The following is a 19,906-nucleotide window of genomic DNA, read 5'->3' as shown; positions in this document are numbered from 1 at the left end:
TACCCCCAAAAAATTTTTCTGCTCAAAAAAAGGTAAAAAAATGCAGGTTTACCACGTTTTACTGCATTAAGGATGTTTTTACAGCTAAAAAAAAATCCTCTAGAAACCCACTAGTTCTGGAGGTTTTTTCCAGCCAAAAAACGCTGAATACAGCCTAAGTGTTCATGGACACATAGGATAACATGCTGGGGTGTTTACTGGCTATAGAAAAAAAAACCCAAAAGCCAAAAACAGCAGCTGTAAAAATGCCCAGTGTGCACGAGGACTTACAGCATGGTTCCTCCAGAGGTTGCTAGGGGTTCCTTGAGCAATTTCTGCCTCTCAGATAAGTTCCCACTGACACCACTGATATTTTTAGCTATCTTTAAGGGGGTAAATCTTCCCAGTAACCACAAGTATAAGGAGCATTCTTCCCACTGACCATCACACTGATGTATCATGAGTTGTAGATATAGTCATTTTTAGCAGGGGTTCCCTGAGACCAGAAAGTTATCTGATCTGTCTGGAAAAGGTTGAGAAAGAATGACTTAGGAGGAACTCTCCACTGGCCAGAATGTGAAAAGTATACAATGTATCATCAGTGTGAAAATGTTCTCCACTGTTCAGGAATGTAAGTAAATTGTAACATTTCATCCTAGGGAAATCAATTTGTGAATGAAAGCACACTAGAATGTTTTCACAGTTTCACAATATTTCTGTGCGCCTTCAGTTGAAGTGTTAGCCTGCAAAAAAACACCAAAATTATGCAAAATTTAAGTACTATCGCAAAACAAATATTTACCACATTCCATACATAACGCATATTTTGTAGTGAACTGACTACTTTTGAGATACAATACCGCATAAGTTAGTTTAACTCAAAAGATGAATGCGGTATTTACTTGCTGCTGGGACCTGAGGTCAATACTAAAGGGCCACAGGCTGTATAAACGTATGTATGTCATGAGATGGGCCCCATTTACATATATATGAATACAAGTGTGCAGACGTATTCATATGTACATATACAGTATGCACATATATTTACATCATTTAACGCATATTTATGACTGAATGAATAGGACTTTCACCAAACATTAAATGGTGGGGAATCAAACACTGAAAAACAAAACACAAATACAAGGAGGATTCACCTGCAATTAATTTTGTGAATGTCAGATTTACAACTTTACGAATATACCCTATAATGTGAATACTCCAATGGAAATATTCAAATACATGCAGCCTGTAGAATACAGCAGAACCCAACATGGGGTATAGGAACAATATGAGATCTAAATACACTATTTATAGATCAGCCTTTCTCAACCTATTTAACATAGAGAAACCCTTGAAAGTACTTTCTGGGAGGAAACCCCTGCTAATAATTACTATGTCTACAGCTCATAATACATTACTGTGATGGCTGATGGAAAGAATGCTACTTACATTGGAGGTCAGTAGGAAGTATTCCCTCCTTACAAATGGCTAAAGCGATCATGGTTGTCAAATGGTATTTATCTGGAAGGCAGAAATTGCTCATAAAACCTCTAGCAGCCATTGGAGAGATCCTGATTGAAAAAGGCTGGTAGAGATAACAGGACCGGTCCCATGTAGATATACTATATATAAAGGGCTCAAGCTCCAGACACAATGCAGTATAGAAGTATAGCACCACAGCGGATCTACACACACTCTACACAGATAACAGGACTGGTCCCATGTAGATATACTATATATAAAGGGCTCAAGCTACAGACACAATGCAGTATAGAAGTATAGCACCACAGTAGATCTACACACACTCTACACAGATAACAGGACTGGTCCCATGTAGATATACTATATATAAAAGGCTCAAGCTACAGACACAATGCAGTATAGAAGTATAGCACCACAGCGGATCTACACACACTCTACACAGATAACAGGACTGGTCCCATGTAGATATACTATATATAAAGGGCTCAAGCTGCAGACACAATGCAGTATAGAAGTATAGCACCACAGCGGATCTACACACACTCTACACAGATAACAGGACCGGTCCCATGTAGATATACTATATATAAAGGGCTCAAGCTGCAGACACAATGCAGTATAGAAGTATAGCACCCCAGCGGATCTACACACACTCTACACAGATAACAGCAATGGCCCCATGTACATAAATATGAACTCAGTGTGCAGACATAAAGCAGTGTACAGATTCAGGCCTCATTCACATATGCATACCTATCCTTACACCTGTGTGAAGGGCTGCCTTGCCAACACGGGATGTGCAGGTGTTTTGTGCAGCCATGTGCAGGCAGTCCCATTCATGTCTACTGGAACGCAGCAAATACAAAGACACAGAGCTGGTCCAAATTTGACAGCTATACGGATGAATGTCCCTGAAAGCAGACAGTGTGCGTTCAGCAAAATATACCTAAACAGATGTCAAAATAGAAGCAGTGGCTCTGTCCATGCAACCTTTCACACAGACACCATTTGGTCCGATCAGTAGAGATCCGTAAACAGAGCCCTTTGAATTGGAGCAGAACAAGACAGATGCTCAGTGTTTAGTTTCATTTAGAAACTGGGGCTTTGCAAACTCATATTGGATCTACGGACAGCTGGATGCAAACTTGCATCCATTTACACTATCAACCATCTGCCACAATTACATCCACCCTTCCTTTTTTTTTTCCCTGAACCAGGACAGAACGACAGAGGTATGTCCCTTTACATCTACACTGTATATATACAGACTGGGGGGGGTATGGGGCATTTTTGCTGCACGAGTGCATTTTCTGCTGGAGTGCAGACCAGCAGTTAAACGCAGCAGGAAGATTCAACATACACCCTGGGAAACATCTTCTACAAGTTTGATTGCCACTCCATGTAACTTTTAATATGCCCCCTCTACTCCCCCTTTTCATAGTACTATCCTCCGTTCTCAAAATTTCATTTCTTTACCCCTCTGCACCATCCAAAAGCTTATACATCTCACCCTCACTTCTACCATCTCCCTACTACTGCTTTCATCAACTCCTGCTAATACTTTACTCACCTGCTGACCCAAACACCAGGACAGGAAGGCATGTGCACTCATATACATCCCGCTCCCATCTTACTTTCCTCACCCTCCTTCTCCTAACCTCTGGGGATATCTCCCCAAATCCTGGTCCTTCAATATCTCATCCCCACACCAGGCACCTTCCTTCCTCCGGGAATAGCCACAATTCACTCTCAATCCCTATGCTCCTAAAAACCACCCTCCCTTTTTCATGTGCACTCTGGAATGCCCTCTCTGTCTGTAATAAGCTCACCTCTGTCCATGACCTTTTTGTCTCCCGCTCCCTTAACCTACTAGCAATTACAGAAACCTGGCTTCAAGCATCAGATTCTGCATCTCCCGCAGCACTTTCCTATGGAGGCCTTCTGTGGACTCACTCACCCAGACCCAGTGGTCACAAAGGTGGTGGGGTTGGTTTGCTTCTATCCCCACTGAGCACCTTTCAAGTCCTCCATAACCCTCCCGCTCTATCCTTCTCTTCTTTCGAGACTCACTGCATTCGGCTGTTTTCTCCCATTTCTCTGAAGATTGCAGTGATCTGACCTCCTGGACCGATGTCCCGCTTTCTGTATGACTTCGCTGCCTGGCTACCCTACTTTCTCTCCTCTGAAATACCCACTATCATTCTTGGAGATTTTAACATCCCCATTAATGTGAACAACCCAGCTACATCCCAACGCTTCAACCTAATCATCTTTTGCCATAACACAATGGACACAGTCCTCCACTCACACTGATGGGAATACATTAGACCTTGTTTTCTCCCATCTCTGCACTCTCTACAACATCACAAACACCCCTTTCCTCTCTCTGATCACAATCTCATCACCTTTACAGTGTCATCTTCAAACACTTCTCCCTCCAAGCAGCAAATAATTACCCCCAGAAACCTTCACAACTTAAACCCTTCTCTTTTCCACTCTGCAACGGACCGCCTCTATGATAGAATCTCTCCCCTGTCCTGCCCTGACCTGGCCACTGCTGTCTACAACAATTCGCTTTCATCCACACTAGACTCACTTGCTCCTCTAACTAAGCGAAGTATCAGGCCCCGACTGTTACAACCTTGGCAGACTGAGAACACCAGAAATCTTAAGCGACATAGTCGTGCACTGGAGCAATTGTGGCATAAAACCAAATTTCACCAAGCTTTCACCCGATATATATCTGCTTTCTTAACATACAATTCCTCCCTCCATGCTGCCAAACATGCCTACTTTGTCACTCTTTATTATTACCTTGTCATCCAGTCCTCATCATCTCTTCTCTACTTTTAACGCTCTACTTTCTACACCTCCACCCAGTAACTCACTCACTGCTTACGAGATTGCAAATCATTTCAAAAACACGATTGATGCAATTCGTAGGGGCATCTCTGCTATACAGGTATCTATCCCACCTAGCATACCTATACTAAACCTCCCTCAACACTTTCCTCTTTTGACCTTGCAACTACTGAAGATGTCACTAAAGTTTTCTCAGAAGCCCATCTCGATACCTGCCCCCTGGATCCTGTCTCCTCACAACTACTACGGTCACCCTCTTCTTCTATCCTATGCTCCCTCACTCACATCTTCAATCTCTCCCTCTCTAATGGTGCCTTCCCCACCCCTCTAAAGCATGCACACATCACTCCCATACTGAAAAAGCCCTCCCTGGAACCCACCAACCTGAACAACTTAAGACCCATCTCCCTGCTGCCATTTACCTCTAAACTCTTAGAATACTTAGTCTACAACCTCCTGAGCTCCTACCTCACTGACAACCTTCTTGACCCTTTACAGTCTGGCTTTCGCTCACTCCACTCCACTGAAACTGCCCTACTAAAACTCACTAATGATCTACTAACTGCTAAAACCAATGGCCACTATTCCGTACTCTTACTACCTGACCTCTCTGCGGCTTTTGATACTGTTGACCATCCCCTCCTCAAAAAAAAACTCCACTCTCTTGGCCTCCTAGACTCTGCTCTCTCCTGGTTCTCCTCCTACCTGTCACAATGTTCCTTCAGCATTACCTATAACTCTGGCTCCTCCCCTCCACTCCCTCTTTCTGTAGGGGTCCCTCAAGGTTCTGTCCTTGGACCCCTTCTCTGCTCCATCTACACCTTCTCCCTTGGTCACTTGATAAACTCCCATGGCTTTAAGTACCATCTCTATGCTGATGAGACACAAATCTATCTTTCTACCCCTCACCTCACCCCTTCATTCTCCTCTCGCATTACTAATCTACTAAGTGACATATCAGCATGGATGTCACTCCACTTCCTAAAACGGAGCTCATACTATTCCCTCCAGCCCGTGCCCCCTCCCCTGACTTCTCCATCAAGATCAATAATACAACCATCAGTTCCTCCCCTCGTGCCATTGTACTAGGTGTAATCCTAGACTCCCATCAGTCCTTTCAACCCCAAATATAATCACTGTCCAAATCTTGTAGACTTCACCTCCACAACATCTCCAAGATACGCCCGTTCTTAACCACTGAAACCACTAAGCAACTTATTCACTCCCTTGTTATATCTCGTCTTGACTATTGTAACTCCCTCCTCATTGGGCTACCTAATTTCAGACTATCCCCTCTTCAGTTTATCATGAATGCTGCTGCCAGACCCATCCACCTTACTAACCGTTCCATATCTGCCTTCCCTCACAGCCAATCCCTCCCCCCTGGCTTCCCATTGCCCAACAAATAAAATTCAAAACATTAACAATAACATATAAAAGCTATTTATAACTCTACCCCAAATTACATCACCAATCTTGTCTCCAAATATCACTCAAACCGTCTTCTATGCTCCTCCCACAACCTCCTGCTCTCTAGCTCTCTTGTCTCCTCCTCCCATGCTCATCTCCAGGACTTCTCCAGAGCCTCCTTCATCCTCTGGAACTCTCTACCCCAATCTATCCAACTATCACCTAATCTGCCCACTTTTAGGTGATCCCTGAAAACCTATCTCTTCAGGGAAGCCTATCCTGCCTTCAGCTAATAACGGAATCTTCTATTCCTCCTATCAGTTCTTCCCCCACAGTTATTACCTTTTGTACCACCAACCCCTCCCCATTTAGATTGTAAGCTCCAAGGAGCAGGGCCCTCCTAACCCTCTTGTATTGTTGCTGTATTGTCTCCCTTTATATTGTAAAGTGCTGAGCACATTGTTGGCGCTATATAAATCCTGTTTATTAATAATAATAGTTTATGAAAGCACACAGCCTGTAAAAGGACCGAATGCAGGGTACAGGCATAATACACAGGATTCCTATACACTGTACATAGATCATAGGACTGGCCATATATCATAGGTCTTGGCCTATGTATATGAATGTACTGTGTGCAGATACAATGCTATATACAGATATAATAAAACAAAGAGCTGGGTACACACAGAACAATATTCGGGCCATTCAGCAGGGATGGTTAGATCAACTTCTGTCGAAAGGAACTGCTGGAAAACACTGTTTGACCAGCAGCTTGCAGCATTAATCAGTGTATTCTGACAGCGGAGAGTCCCTGTGTATGCAGGAACCTATTAGGTTTCTTTCTGTTGTTGTTCAGCTTATTGAATGAAAACAAAAAAAAAACTGAGTGTGTACCTAGCTGAAGATCTGTTTATACAGTACATGAGGACTGGCCCCATGTAGATATGAATATACATAATACAATGTGCAAGTATAACAACACATATAGTTATAGTGTGTATGTATATATATATATACACACACACACACACACACACAATGTTCAGTGTATAGATGTAATAACAGATCTGTAAACACTGCACAGTTCATCAATGCAAGAAGATGATGGGTCTGACCTCCATGTACACAATGCAATGTAGGATATAACACAGGAGATCTGTATATACATAGTACACAGATAATAGGACTGGCTCCATGTATAAAATGCAGTGTGTAGATCTGTATATACACACACTGTACACATATGGTGGCTGTGGCCCCATGTACACAATGCAGTGTATAGATACAGGTCTGTATATACACACTGTACACATATGGTGACTGTGGCCCCCATGTACACATATGGTGACTGTGGCCCCCATGTACACATATGGTGACTGTGGCCCCCATGTACACATATGGTGACTGTGGCCCCCATGTACACAATGCAGAGTATAGACACAGGTCTGTATACACACTGTACACATATGGTGACTGTGGCCCCCATGTACACAATGCAGAGTATAGACACGGGTCTGTACATATACACACTGTACACATATGGTGACTGTGGCCCCATGTACACAATGCAGAGTATAGACACCGGTCTGTATATATACACACTGTACACATATGGAGACTGTAGGCCCAATGTACACAATGCAGAGTATAGGCACAGGTCTGTATATACACACTGTACACATATGGTGACTGTGGCCCCATGTACACAATGCAGAGTATAGACACAGGTCTGTATATACACACTGTACACATATGGTGACTGTGGCCCCCATGTACACATATGGTGACTGTGGCCCCCATGTACACATATGGTGACTGTGGCCCCCATGTACACATATGGTGACTGTGGCCCCCATGTACACATATGGTGACTGTGGCCCCCATGTACACATATGGTGACTGTGGCCCCCATGTACACAATGCAGAGTATAGACACAGGTCTGTATACACACTGTACACATATGGTGACTGTGGCCCCCATGTACACAATGCAGAGTATAGACACAGGTCTGTATATACACTGTACACATATGGAGGCTGTGGCCCCCATGTACACAATGCAGAGTATAGACACGGGTCTGTACATATACACACTGTACACATATGGTGACTGTGGCCCCATGTACACAATGCAGAGTATAGACACCGGTCTGTATATATACACACTGTACACATATGGAGACTGTAGCCCCAATGTACACAATGCAGAGTATAGGCACAGGTCTGTATATACACTGTACACATATGGTGACTGTGGCCCCCATGTACACATATGGTGACTGTGGCCCCCATGTACACAACGTAGAGTATAGACACAGGTCTGTATACACACGCTGTACACATATGGTGACTGTGGCCCCATGTACACAATGCAGAGTATAGACACAGGTCTGTATATACACTGTACACATATGGTGACTGTGGCCCCCATGTACACAATGCAGAGTATAGACACAGGTCTGTATACACACTGTACACATATGGAGACTGTGGCCCCCATGTACACATATGGTGACTGTGGCCCCCATGTACACATATGGTGACTGTGGCCCCCATGTACACAATGCAGAGTATAGACACAGGTCTGTATACACACACTGTACACATATGGAGACTGTGGCCCCCATGTACACAATGCAGACCAGTCCATACACAGAGTACACAGCCCCCATGTACACAGTTCAGACCAGTCCATACACACAGTACACAGCCCCATGGCGGGCCCCGGCCTCCTCGGTGAGGAGACAAGCAGGCAGGCGGTGACACCGGCTGCACACATAATACTGATAGGTGACTGTACACAGAGGGGGAGGAGCTCCATGTCTCCACAAATACATACACACATAGACCGGACGGAGCCGGCTTTCCTCCGCCTTTCCCTCTCCCGTTCTGACCTAGGAAGCCCCTCGGTCCAGCGCTGACCTCCTGACCTTTCCCCTCTACGGTCCCGGGCTGACCTCTGACCTCTCCCCGCCGCTCACTCCGAGCTCAGCTTCTCCCTCTCTGTCTGGCTCTTTCTCTCTGCCCCTGACGTCATTTCCCCTCAGACAGGACGACTTCCTGAACACGTGACCACTCCCTCCTCACCTTTCAGTCCGTCGTTATGGGAACGGAGGGGAGGCCCCTTTTCCTGGAGTAGTTGTGTGCTGCCCCTGGGCTGTGCCCCCTGGGTGCCCCGTGTACAGGGGATGTGTGTGGAATGGCACACAGTGTGACTGCTCTCCTCCAGCATTCTATCCCAGGGTCCTGTGTAGGGGATAGGACCTCAGGAACACTCAAAACAGTATAGAGCTGAACCTCAAACTTTCAGATTGTACAATCATTGTTAAACCTAGCATACACTGTACAATCTCATTTAGATCTACAAACAGCTATGTATTTGGGCTCCATGCAAACTGGCTTAACAAAATGCTGCTTGTAGAGGCGTTTAGTGTTTTGCCTGTTGAAGCGGCTAATGTCATCCTATGTGTCCATGCACATTAGGTAGCCTAGAGGCATTATTAACCACTTGCCCTCCAGAGGATTTACCCCCCTTCCTGACCAAGACTTTTTTTTGCGTTTTGCGACAATTGCACGGTCATGCAAAACCACCCAAATGAAATTTACGTCCTTGTTTCCCACGAATTGAGCTTTCTTTCAGTGGTATTTGATCGCCTCTGCGGCTTTTATTTTTTGCACTATAAAAAAAAAATACAATGTTGAGAAAAAAACAATATTTTTGACTTTTTGCTATTAACCACCTCCCGCCCGCCATATAGTTCAATGACGGGCGCAAGGTGGTTCTCTTGTTCTGGGAGGCGTCATATGGCGTCCTACCATTCTCACCGCGCATGCGTGGCTCAGGGAGCGCGCGCCGTTCGGCGGTGCACTGTGTCCCTCGGACACAGCGGATCCGAAGATGTCGGCTCAGTCGTGATCAGCTGTGTCCAATCACAGCTGATCACATGTAAACGGAAATGCCGGTTATCGGCATTTCTCTCCTCTTGAGCTGTCACGCTGACAGCTCGAGAGAAGGGAGAGCCCGTAATCGGGCACTGATGATCAGTGTAGCCCCAGCAGTGCCACCTGTCAGTGTCCATCAGTGCCTTGTGTCAGTGCTCATCAGTGCCACATCAATGCCACATATCAGTGCCTACCAATGCATATCAGTGCCCATCTGAGCTGCCTTTCAGTGTCACCCATCAGTGCCAGTCAGTGCCACCTATCAATGCCAATCAGTGCCACCTATCAGTAGTGCCAGTCAGTGCCGCCTATCAGTGCCAGTCAGTGCCGCCTATCAGTGCCAGTCAGTTGCCGCCTATCAGTGCTGCCTATCAGTGCCATGTAACAGTGCTGCCTTTCAGTGCCCATCAGTGATGCATGTCAATGCCCATCAGTGCCACCTACCAGTGCCTCCTCATCAGTGCCACTTATCAGTGCCCATCAGTGCCACCTATCAGTGTCCATCAGTGCAGCCTATCAGTGCCCACCACTGCAGTCTCATTAGCACACATCAGTGAAGGAGAAAAATCACTTATTTACAAAATTTTATAACAAAAACTAATTTTTTTCCAAAATTTTCAGTGGTTTTTGGTTTGTTTAAGAAAAAATAAAAAACCCAGAGGTGATTAAATACCACCAAAAGAAAGCTCTATCTGTCTCAAAAATATGATAAAAATTTCATATGGGTACAGTGTTGCATGACCGTGCACTTGTCATTCAAAGTGTGACAGCGCTGAAAGCTGGAAATTGGCCTGGACAGGAAGGGGGTATAAGTGCCCTGTAGGCTAGTGGTTAAACATGTTCAGTAAAAATATTTACAAAATCACATTTCCTCATAAATTTCGGGCAAAATATATTCTGCTACATGTCTTTGCTAAAAAAAATCCCAGTACCCTACCCGGAAATGCAAAAAATACATGATTTTGCGTCCCCATGCCGCCCTTTAGCAGTAGATCTGCTATAGGGCGGACAGGAAGCCGTTAAAGCTCAGAATTTGGGGCAGAAAAAAGCACTAAACGCTCCTAAACACAAGTACAAAAGAACATTCAAAATGACAGTTTTTTCTGCCAAGAGCACTGCTGTTATATTAAAGTGATACTAAAGTCTTGTTTAAAAAAAAAAATAAAACGTCATACTTATGCAGGCCATAGACGATTCGAAAGAATAATCAGCCGATTTTTGCACTGTTAGTGGGGCAATGGCATTGGCCGATTTTCATGGTTCCTCCTCATTTCGTTTATCGGTCACGCTGGGAAATTTGTGAAAAACGGCCGATTTTCGCAATCATTGGGGGCAACATCGGCTTACAGAACGAACAATGTTTCGTTTTTTGGACGAAAAATTGGCCGATAAACGAACCGTCTATGGCCTGCATTACCTGCTGTGTACAGTGGTGTTGCACAGAGCAGCCCGGATCCTCCTCTTCTCGGGCCCCCCACCAGTTCTCCTGGCCCCTCCCTCCTGTCAGATGCCCCCATAGCAAGCAACTTGCTATGGCTCACCTGAGCAGGCGCTCTCCCGAGCCACTGCTCTGTGTGTCCATTCACACATGCAGCCACGGCTCGGCCCGCCCCCTCTGTCTCCTTGTTTGCTCGCTGGCTGTGATTGACAGCAGTGTGGGCAAATGAAGAGGCAGAGACCCGGGACTGCCAAGGATCTCATGTACATTGCTGGATCTCGATTGAGCTCAGGTAAGTATTTGGGGGGGGAGGGGGCTAGGGGCACTGCTGCACAGAGAAGGTTTTTTACCTTCATGCATAGAATTCATGAAGGTAAAAAACCTTGAGCCTTTTCAAACAATGTAATGTAAAGGCAGGGCAAATGGATAAAAATAAAATGGATTGTTTAGATTTGACCCCATATTACATATGGTCTCAATGCTGGGAAGCTGGGAGCTACCTGTGACAGCTCAGTCCCTGTACTGGGAGCGCTCAGTGGGCATGCTCTCTGCATACAAACCTCAGCCACCATGGCTGCCATAAATGCAGCATGTGGCCATTAACGTGGTTGTAAAGGCTGAAGGTTTTTTACCCTCATGCATTCTATGCACGAAGGTAAAAAACCTGCGTGTAGCAGACCCCCAATCCCCTCAATACTTACCTGAGCTTCTTGCTGTGGGTGCACCCGATAGACAGGAGAGCCTGCAGGGGATATGAGAAGAGGAGGATCCTGGATGCTGTGTGCAAAACCACTGCACACAGCAGGTGAGTATAGACATGTTTGTCATTTTACACCAAAAAATGATCCTTTAGATTCGCTTTAAGGCCCGTCCTCCCTGTCACTGCACATGTGTGATGTGGTCAGCAGAGATCTATGAATGTGAAACTGTTTGTGTTCCTAGTTCTATTAAAGCAGTATTAAACCCAAAAATAAAATCTTTTATGTTGTTGTTTTACAATTCTTAGATGTGATGGCTGCATCTGTTTTCTTTTTTTTCACTTTCTTTCCTTTATTTTCACTGAGGTGATCCAGCCAAGTCTGTTGTTTTTCATCTTCCTCTAAAGCAGAACTAAACCTATCGATTTGCCAGTTTCAAAAAATAGTTACATTCCCTAGGGGCGTATCTACCGTGAGGCGAAAAAGGCATTTGCGTAGGGCGGCATCTTTCAGGGGGGCAGCACTGCCCCCCCTACAACAACGGACACATAGGTGTGAGTGGTCTTCAAAGCAGGGCAGCTCAACGGCTCCCGAGTTGATTTTACGACAGCTCCACTGGCTCCCCTGGGTTGCACAACTGTCACAGCCAAGCTCCATCTCCCCTGAGGATGGCTGGCTCTGCTGAAATCCAATTGCTGCCCCTCCTCATCCGTAAGTAAGGGATTGAATGAGAGTGTGAGCAATGGGGGGTGTACAAGGTGTATGTGACTGTCCACACTGGGGGGCTTTACAAGTTATATGTGACTGTCCACACTGGGGGGTGTACAAGGTGTATGGGAATGTGGGCATAGTTGTACAAGTTAAATGTGAGTATGGGCACTTGGGGCATGCACATAGTGTACACGTGTGCAGGCTGTGGGTGTGTGGGGGGCTGAGGATGTGCTTTGGGACTTGTCGCAAGTCGTGCATGGGGGGGGATATTAGTCTTGTTAAGGGCAGCACAAAACCAAAATACACCACTGAGATTCCCAGCATGCTGCATAGGAATGCTAACTGTCACATTTGCTGATGTTATCAACCAAACTGTCAAATCAAATGCCTAGAGTCATAACTGATCACATATGTAGCCCCATGGCAGTTGCAGATCAAACAGAGACTAAGATGGCAGCTTCCTTGGCTGAAAAGGAGAGGAGGGTTTAGTTCCTCAAACTGTCTAGCACAAGTGGCAGTTGGAGGGTTGAGACAAACCATTTAAAGTGGAACTAAAGGAAACATTTAAAAACTTTTGAACAGTCATGCTGTTTATCACAGAAGAGAAATGGAGGGGGGATTTACTCAAATTGGAGCACTCAGAATCTGGTGCAGCTGTGCATGGTAGCCAATCAGCTTCTAACTTCAGCCTGTTCAATTACGCTCTGGCAATAAACCCTGGAAGCTTATTGGTTTCTATGCAGAAGTGCACGTATTTTTGCACTCTCCAGATTTAGTAAATAAACCCCGCAATGTCTGTACTCCAATATAAAAACCTACCTGCCTGCTGACATCCTCCGATGTGGCATGTAAACTGAGCTGTGCATGCCCAGGAGGTAGGTCATCCCGCGGCAGCTATTTAAGACAGCCAAAGGCCGGCACTTGGAAGGAGCCAGGGAGAAGACACAGGCGAGGGGCTCCTCGTGGACCTTGGACTATAGAAGAGGAGCTGAGTATGGTGCCTTTAGTTCCACTTGTAGCCAGCTTGCCTACTTGTATCTAGTTCATATGCTGTTAGGTCCTGTTCCTGTTTCCAGATGATCGCCTGCCTCCAGGAGCTGTGCACCATCTAGAGGGACTGCTGGGAACTGTAGTCCACCTTGATAACACCAGCTGCTGGATACTGCCAAGATGGACTCTACCTATGCAAGTACGCTGGAGTTAGGGACTAGGGTTGTTAGGGAAAAACTGTACTTTGGAGTTGTAATGTTTGGAAACTTCAGTAAAGCTTTTGCTTGGTCTGAAGTTCTTAACCACTTCAGTACTGGACACTTATACCCCCTTCCTGCCCAGGCCAATTTTTATCATTTTTTTCACACAAATAGAACTTTCTTTTGGTGGTATTTAATCACCACTTTTTTTATTTTTTGCTAAATAAAACAATAAACACCTGACACTTGTGAAAAAAACGCACTTTTCTTCGTTTCTGTTATAAAATTTTGCAAATAAATAACATTTCTTCATAACTTTAGGTCAAAATGTATTCTGCTACATTTCTTTGAAAATAATAATAATAATTGAATTTGTATTTTTTTTCAAATGATTCTTATATTTTTTTATTTTGTTATTACATTTTTTCACTATTTTATTTTTCAGCACACTGTGACCAAAGCAATACAATGTTACCATAGTAACGTTGAACTACTCTGGGCAAGTGATCAGGATTTTTTTTTTGTAACACATTATGACTGCTAATACCAATGTATTTCATTGATATTTGCAATCATTGTTACGGAATGAAACTGATTCATTCAGTGTTTTGTTGTGATTAGCTGTGATTGGGCAAAGCTGATCACATGATACAGATGGGCTGTGATTTGCCCTGTCTGTATCATGTGACTGCCTTGACCAGTCACAGCTAACAACATAATTGTATATAATGGATGGCATGACATGAAGCCATCCATTGTATACAATTGACATGTGATCTGCTGTGATTGGTCACAGCAGTCACATGACACTGGCAACAGGCCGGTGTAGTGATATGTCATTGGCTGTGTCCCGGAGACACAGCCGGTGACAAATCGCACCACTGCGCGGCCCTGCAGGCGCATGAGCGGCTTGTTTTGACAGGACGTCATATGACGCCCATTCACAACGGCAAGTGTCCCACCCGGACACCAATCTCCTATAGGCTGGGCAGTAAGGTGTTAAAGAGGTGTAATGCAAGTAACTGGCACCCACACATGGTCTACAGCAGGGGTTGGCAACCTTAAAGAGGTGGAGATCTACCTGAACAACATGGGGGGAAGTCAAAGATCACCGGGCACAGTGTCGCCTCCTCACACCTGATTTAAACCTCTAATTGTCATACTACCGTGTCACAATCGTGTGCATTGCACGGCAACCATGTATTTAAATCAGGCGGTGAGGAGGCAACATATTGCCTCCTTACCATCTGTCGAACACATTTGGATCACTTTTTAGAGGAGCGACAGTGCCTGCTACACTTGTGAACGAGCTCTTAGTTGCATTCAGCAGAGGCATCCTTAGGGCTCATTCACACATAAAGTGTGGGGGGGGGGGGGGGGTAAAACCCTGCAGTTGAGTCACAATTTTACTGCCCCTAGTCCCTACCCCCTTCAGCTGCTGAGACAGCAGCTAAAGGTGTACACTTGCCGCAGCAGAAATTAAGCTCCCTGTTGCTTTAGTGGGTGCTACCGCCTACCAATAACGACCCATTCAAGTAAATGGGGCCATTCTGTGCCCTGCAACTGCATTCTTCTGTGGGGTCCAAGGGGTTAAGCAAGAAAGCAACACAACGTTGCCTGCTTTAACCCCTTGTTTGCTGTACTGCACAAGGTTGCAGGACACTTGCAGATCGGCCTGCTTTACTTGAATAGGTCATGCTTGGCAGGTGCTACAGCCACCAACCATGACAGAGTGTATAATTCCTGCTGCAGCTGCGATATGTGTACATCCCTTGCCAATGCAGCTAATGGGGGTGTGGTTGGGACAGGGGGTGGTAAAAACACTTCTTAACTATGGTGTTTTACACCCCCCCAAATTGCAAATGTAAATGAACCTTTATAGTTCTGAGCCCCCTGTAATTTTGCTTTCACACTGATGTGCTGCGGTTGTCCTGTACCGCGGGTGCAGCGCAGTGCATATGCAACTTTCCTGGGTTAGTTGCGCTTTGCCATAGAATTCCATTATATCCTGCAGATGCGGTGCACTTTCTGAGAGCGCACTGGAACTCCTGCATGATATAATAGAAGTCTATGGATAAGCTCAGCAAAGCTGCAGGTACACTGCTCTGCACCCACAATGTGGGTAAACCGCAGCACAACAATGTGAAAGCAGCCCTATACTATTATGTCCAGTGTATTGCTTCACACTGACCTGAAGATCTGGCACCACTCTGGAGTCCGCTATCTGGGCTAAGAGATAAGAAGTGGAGTACAGTTGGTATCGCTCTGCATGGGACAGGAGCCAGCACTACAGAAGAGGCATCGCAGCTCCAACTTTACAAGCAGTCTCTGCATTGCACTTTGTTTGATGCTTTTGGATGGTGGGTCAGTAAGTCCAGACCGCGATCTACCAGTCACCTGACCGCAATCAACTGATAGATTGCGATCTACGGGTTGCTGACCCCCGATCTATAGCTCGGTTCAGTAGCACTTTGGGGTATAAAGGCAACAAGTGGTTACCAAGGGTAGCAGAGGTCCAATAAGCAGAGTGTCATGAAGCGTGTACCTATGAGATGTGGGACAGCCTCTTGTAGAGACGGAGTTGTTGTCTGGATTATCTCCTCTGGTGGTCCATCTCCCATACCAACAGGAGCAGATCAGTGCTCGGAGGTCCCCGGCCTGGGCACAGGTACAGAAGAGGAAGAGTAAAATGAGTGCACACACCCCTACTCTCCATATAGGTCTCAAAAAATATACATCAGAGCCTCTAAGCTATCTGTATGTAGCACTGCCCCCTTAGGAGTCGCTAAAGATTTGGGTCCCCCTATAGTCCTGCACAGCCAGGCAACACACATTTTCTTCAGACCTTGCATACAGGAGATTTTATTTTTGGGATTTTATTAAGGGGTATTGAACTTGGATGGGGTTGACGGGTGTATGGGATGCCCAGGGGAACTGTGAACTGAGGACAAACTCCTTAGCAACAATGTACAATTCTTTTAGACAGCAAAGTCTCTTTGTTGGAAGAGCTCTCCAGCCCTCTAGGTGTACCACCTCAGACTCCAGATGAAATCTCCTCTTCACCCAGCTGTCTGCAAAAACCTTGAACAAGGAGACCCAGAATCTGCCACTTCAAAACCAGTCCCAGATGGGGGCTAGTCAAGTTTCTCACCAGAATAACCTCTCCCCTTAATTGGCCCAGGGGGTGTGGGATCACTCACTCAGTCCTGCTCACTCCTTCTTCCACACAACTCTCCTGCTGCTGAGCAGGTTCTAGAACACTTAAAAACTGCCCTGGCCCCTTGCCAAGCCTCCTGCTTGGGCATTGGCCAGGATCCTTTAAGTGTGCAGGCCAGCTCCTCCTCACCCCTGCCTACTGGTTCTACAATCTTCTCCAAGATTCTAGAGCAGTGGAAGGTATCAAGGAAATGATCTGCAGAGCCTCTCAGCCCTGATCCAAAATAACCATCTGGCTGCTATTCAGCCTTTCTAGCTGAAAACCTAATCTAGCTCCCCCTAGCTACCTAGGAAGGTGCTATATGTATATACTTTAGTTATTAACCTGCAGTAATCACAGTATCCTAAATATCAAAGATAGTCCTGTAAGGAATTTATCCAGAGGTCCATCATTATGAAGTACATACAGTATCTCACAGAAGTGACTACACCCCCACATTTTTGTAAATATTTGATTCTCTCTTTCATGTGCCAAGACTGAAGAAGTGACACTTTGCTACAATGTAAAGTAGTGAGTGTACAGCTTGTATAACAGTGTAAATTTGCTGTCCCCTCAAAACAACTCAACACACAGCCATTAATGTCTAAACCGCTGGCTACAAAAGTGAGTACACCTCTAAGTGAAAATGTCCAAATTGGGACCAATTAGCCATTTTCCTTCCCCAGGGTCATGTGACACATTAATGTGTTACAAGATCTTAGGTGTGAATGGGGACCAGGTGTTTTAAGTTTGGTGTTATCTCTCGCACTCTCTCATACTGGTCACTGGAAGTTCAACATGGCACCTCATGGCAAAGAACTCTCTGAGGATCTGAAAAAAAGAATTGTTGCTCTACATAAAGATGGCCTAGACTATTAGAAGATTGCCAAGACCCTGAAACTGAGCTGCAGCACGGTGGCCAAGACCATACAGCGGTTTAACAGGACAGGTTCCACTCAGAACAGGATTCGCCATGGTCAACCAAAGAAGTTGAGTGCATGTGCTCATCCATAGGTTGTCTTTGGGAAATAGATGTGTGAGTGCTGCCAGCATTGCTGCAGAGGTTGAAGGGGTGGAGAGGCAGCCTGTCAGTGCTCAGACCATACGCCACACACTGCATCATATTGGTCTGCTGTCATCCCAGAAGGAAGCCTCTTCTAAAGATGATGCACAAGAAAGCCCACAAACAGTTTGCTGAAGACAAGCAGACTAAGGACATGGATTACTGCAGTGTTTCTCAACTCCAGTCCTCATGGACCCCCAACAGGTCATGTTTTCAGGATTTCCATTATTTTGCACAGGTGATTTGATCAGTTTCACTGCCTTAGTAATTACCACAGCTGTTTCATCTGAGGGAAATCCTGAAAACATGACCTGTTGGGGGTCCATGAGGACTGGAGTTGAGAAACACTGGATTACTGGAACCATGTCCTGTGGTCTGATGAGACCAAGATAAACTGATTTGGTTCAGATGGTGTCAAGCGTGTTTGGTGACAACCAGGTGAGGAGTACAAAGACAAGTGTGTCTTGCCTAATTTACACTGTTATACTGTACAAGCTGTACACTCACTACTTTACATTGTAGCAAAGTATAAGTTCTTCAGTGTTGTCACATGAAAAGATATAGAAAATAAAATATTACAAAAATGTGAGGGGTGTACTCACTTCTGTGAGATACTGTATGTCAGGATATATATGGCCATGCAGTCAGATCGCTATTTAGCTCAAAGAAAAGAAAACCATTGAAATAAATTCATATTTTTACCATAATAAGTAGTCTTCAGACATCAAGATTCAATTTTAATGGGGTTCCCACAAAAGGCCAATATGGCTGGTGCATATAATATATCATGGAACCAAGCAATAGAGAACATCTCTCAAAGACAGGGGCTTTAAATAGCAAGAAATGGCACCATGTGCCACGTGACATCACCACATGTGCGTAGCCTTTTTTTAAAATTTAAACTTTTATTTGATTTTCCAGTACAAAAAGAACAACAATACATTTGCAAAAATATTTCACATATACATATTTCCATGTATCCCAATATTGCCCCCACCCACCCTTCCTCTAACCCATTTTCCCCATCCATATCCTCTTTCCTGAACTATATCTTCTCTCATATTTATCTATTTCTGATGCTCCTCTCTCTCAGATTCTCAATTAAGGCTCTCTCTTGACTTCTAGACTTCCCCCTCAATTCTCACCAGTTCCATATATCTTTCAGAGGTTTTAAATGTCAACCAACTACACCACATTTTCCTGAATATTTCCATTTTATCCTCTTCCATGCGACATAGCTCCTCCATGCTATAGATAATTTCAACTCTATTTATCCATTCGTTAATTCTTGGTGCTTCAGGAACCTGCCAGAACTTGGGAATCAGACCCTTAGCCTCACTAATTAAGTGATAAAGTACCCTATTTTTATATAATTTCCCTGAAGGTTCAAAGTTAAAAACACCTCCATGGATCTCTCTGTACAGTTATCCCACATATTTCCTGAATGTATTGGATTATTTCCCTCCAGTAATCCTGTATTTTCGGGCAACCTCACCATTTTTGTGCCATTGTACCCCTTTCTCCACATCCTCTCCAGCACAGAGGTGAAGTATCTACTTGTTGCCTGTAAGCTACATTTGGTGTAATATACCATCTATTTAAAGATTTATAATTCATCTCCACTGTGTTCATATTTGTCACCTGCTGTGTTAATTTGAAAACTTTATTCCATTGCTTTGCATTCAATTCTGTCCCAAGCTCCTTTCCCATTTTTCCAAGAACCCCGGAGAATAAGTTCCTTCCATAACCAGAAGAATTTTATAAATCCTAGAAGTGACACGTTTCGGGGTTATTTTTTCATTTCACAATTTTTCAAATGGATACATGTCCTCCAATGTCCTCAGTGGTTGTGGGAGACTTGAAACAAAATGGTTTAATTGATAGTACCGCCACTCATCAAATGTGATAAATAAATCTTTTTTCTTCTTAAAA

General features: G+C 44.7%; 1 protein-coding gene across 7 annotated transcripts in view; it reads right to left on the bottom strand.

Moving 5' to 3' along the window:
* The window catches only part of PHC1 (polyhomeotic homolog 1), a 70,397-nt gene extending 61,624 nt beyond the window's left edge, over positions 1-8,773 (bottom strand). For 4 of the 7 annotated variants that reach the window (XM_089690326.1, XM_089690331.1, XM_089690329.1 and 1 more), the window contains exon 1: positions 8,631-8,773. The gene's annotated coding sequence lies outside the window, so the exon portion shown is untranslated. Of the gene's footprint in view, positions 1-8,575 lie in introns of all 7 variants that reach the window. The other 3 variants (XM_089690327.1, XM_089690328.1, XM_089690332.1) reach the window with 3 other exon arrangements.
* Between the last annotated feature and the right edge of the window lie 11,133 nt (positions 8,774-19,906).

The sequence above is a fragment of the Staurois parvus genome, unplaced genomic scaffold, assembly GCF_062004578.1.
Source record: "Staurois parvus isolate SC_StPar_1 unplaced genomic scaffold, SC_StPar_1.0 ptg000525l, whole genome shotgun sequence".
In the NCBI taxonomy this organism is placed as follows: Eukaryota; Metazoa; Chordata; class Amphibia; order Anura; family Ranidae; genus Staurois; species Staurois parvus.
This window is presented reverse-complemented; position numbering and strand designations above follow the sequence as displayed.